Raw genomic sequence first — 3,169 nt, 5'->3', positions numbered from 1 at the left:
AGCTGGAGGAAGTTTTTCAGGCCTCAGAATAAATCAAAAGGAAAGACAGGACTGGAACATGATGTAGCTATGTCTAGTGCCAAGTCTTTCCCTCACACACTCACATCATATGAAAGCAAAGCCCTTGGTGATGTCAGAGCAAAAGCAGGACTGATCATGCTGGGCATAACACTTATGATTTTTAGGGCCAAATTAGACCTCAAATCTCAGGTAGAGCAGAGAGATTCCACTGACCTTTCCAGGGCTGGTCAGCATCAACGGTGGCTTTGGGTTACTGCTAACCTCCTAGCTGAACTGTAGCTCATACAGCAAATATGTGCAGGTCATGGTTTGGTGTCATTATTCACCCTAGCAGCACCATCAGATTTGACTTAGTCTGTCATGAGCCAGGACCTGAGCAAATGGCAAGTGTAGAAATTAAATATCACCATGTAAAACTTCTTGGATAGTAGCAAAACGGAGAGAAATTTACTAACACTTTGTATGTGTTTTATTGAAAATAGTGAGATGCACATATTGAACTCACCTTGTATAACTGTCTCTGGACTTTATTTCTGTGATAAAGGTTTAATCGGTATCTCATAGTTTAAAGACAAACACATTGTTTAATAAGAATGCAGCATTATTTCCTTCTGTTATTGACCAAAGCCTGATTAAATGCCACCTGAGGCCAGTGGAAAGGCTCCACCTGTAATTCCTAGAATAAAAATATATATCCACATTCAGCAACTTCTATTGCTTTATTTTTCATATTTAATCTGTGAAATCTAGTATGGCAAAGAAGGCAAGCAGGCTGAGGAAGGGCCAAGCTTCCCCAGAAAGACCCTGTCACATTTCAAACATTCCCATCACTCTATCAGCACCACCTCCTGCTACTGCGATGAAAGGCAGCAGCAGAAAAAGAACAGGAAGAATAAAACTCCTTATGTATACAAGTGAGGAAAGTTGGCCCCATCCTTATAATTGAAGTCAATCACTTAAAAGAAATCAAACCAGACCTGGCCTCCATTTTCCAAGTGCAAGAAAAATGCCCTTAATTTGCTCACCCCGTTCTGTTTGTGTTGATCTGAGCCTTCTCCAATTGAAGCTCTCTGAGGCAGAAAATCAATGTCAATCACACCAGATGACTGCTTTCCTCCAGAGCATTTGCTGCTGCTGCTAAGATCACAAAGGACACATAAAAGGAAAAATTTGGCAGTCGCAGCCTTCTTAGTTTTGTAACCCAGGTGAATTAACACTGGCATATTAAAAGCTAATGCTATTTTTTAACAAAACAAGGCCTCTTGATCTGCTTATCATCATCAAGGACATGTTGGGACCAGGATGGTTTTGAAACATCCTAGTTAGCTTGCTTTGGCCTACTCTACTAAAGGTAGGACCTCCGGTATCTGAATAGGCACCAGACAGCTAAGGACAACCTGATGCATTATGTTACAAACAACAGAGATTTGGTCTCGGTTCTGTTCTCAGTAACAAGCAAGTTTATTTTGTCTGAGCCACAGGGTAAGACCAATCTTATAATACCAACATTCTTCTCTTAGGAGCCTTGGTCTCACCATGACAGTAGTAAAATACCACTTGGTCTACATTAGTTACATATTTTTAAAATGCGCATTAACTTGTCCAGCCAGTCTTGTCTTAGAAGCCTCTTATCTTACATATAAACTCTTCAGAAGTAAAATTTTTTATAGGGAGAAAATATTTCTTCTTCATTCCTGTCAAATGTTCATGTTCTGTCTTGCCAGATGTCTGGAACCCAAACTCTGGATGAGATGTTTAGTCCCATTCATATAAAGGCACTGTAAATTCCTGGGGTGCAGAACTAAACTTCCTAATCTATCCTTGAGACTTCTGGTAGAACAAGATGCTCAGTGAACCCAGCATAATGCAGAAGGACAGAACTACATTATATGGTTTCCTTTTATTCTGCATTCATGCAGCATTAGGCCTACTCAGCATCTACCCGCACTTTCCCTTCCTTAGCAACCAGTCTCCTCTGACATGACACATCTCACAAGCATCACTCACTCCTCAAGCAGCAGCAAGGAACAAAGCACATCTAGTTTTGCAACAGATAGGTCATTATATTTAACCTCCTTAGGTAGAAGTGCTGGTCTTTATAATAAGAACCAAAATTTTTGTATTTTTCTGGCTTGTTTCATGCAAATCTCCTTATTCTATGTTTCAAGCATTTTCAGATGTTTCTCACCTGTGTTTCTTGTTTCTTTTGTTTTCCTAATGGACTGTCAAAGAAATGATGAGGCCTTGGGCTACTGTTCCTGTCAGATCACTACAGCAGAAGGGAATTGTCACTGGGATGGTCTGTGACAAGGCATTAGCGTGCCTTGAACAGCAGTAGAAAATTCCTTCAGCTGTAAAGCAGAGTTTGGTAGATGAGTACAAGCCTTAGGTGTGATGAGATATACCCATCTTCAGATGGTGATCTGCTCTGGTCTAGCATGACCAAAGGCCATGTTTTATGCTTGCATGCACTGTGAGTGGGATGAGGTTGTGGAGAGATCAGGACCTCCATGACAACCTCCTCATTTGTACATTGGCTGACTCTAGTGACTAAAGAGGTAAACTATATAAAGTGACTTTAGAAGACAGAAAAGACATCCCAGACAAAACAGAGATGGAAAGGGTGGTATGGGTAGAGGAAGACAAAGGGGTTGATCAGTAAGGAAGGCCTTCTGCCATAGCAAGATAAGCACCTCAAAAAGGAAGTCGAGTACATTCTAAAAGCTGCAGATAGATATTGCCAAAAATCAGCCAGAGTCTGAATCCCCAAAGGAAACTAAGACAAACATCACAAAGGTACTATAGCTACAAGAAATAATAATAATAAAAAAAAAAAGGAAGAAAAAAGGGTCACTGTAAAACAAGAATGGGAAAATAAAGGTAACCCAGCTACTCACACAAGATTAAATTAATGCTTCCCTGATTTTCATTAAGGATGAACATGTTAATCCATGGAGTAAAGACAGGATGCCTAAGAAGAGGGGTAGAAGGGAGAAATGGATACAAGATAGTAAATGAACACAGCCAGCTGGCAAGCAAAACTCAAGAGAGTCTACTGGAGGAACCAGACATTCTCAGTCCCAGAATCCTGAGGTACAGTAAACCACAAATCCAGGTGCAAAGATTTTAAGTAAATTTACTGACTTTG

The 3,169-nt window shown here is 40.4% G+C and overlaps 1 long non-coding RNA gene across 1 annotated transcript; it reads right to left on the bottom strand.

Annotated features, from left to right (window-relative positions):
• Positions 1-249: 249 nt before the first annotated feature.
• On the bottom strand, positions 250-1,212 carry LOC126046952 (uncharacterized). The gene is made up of 3 exons (XR_007508488.1): positions 1,047-1,212; positions 527-697; positions 250-393 (listed from the first exon to the last, which is right to left on the bottom strand). It is a non-coding gene; the product is annotated as an uncharacterized LOC126046952 (long non-coding RNA).
• Between the last annotated feature and the right edge of the window lie 1,957 nt (positions 1,213-3,169).

This window comes from Accipiter gentilis, chromosome 17 (genome assembly GCF_929443795.1).
Source record: "Accipiter gentilis chromosome 17, bAccGen1.1, whole genome shotgun sequence".
Lineage (NCBI taxonomy): Eukaryota > Metazoa > Chordata > Aves > Accipitriformes > Accipitridae > Astur > Astur gentilis.
The sequence above is the reverse complement of the archived record's forward strand: the minus strand, read 5'-3'. Positions and strand labels throughout refer to the sequence as shown.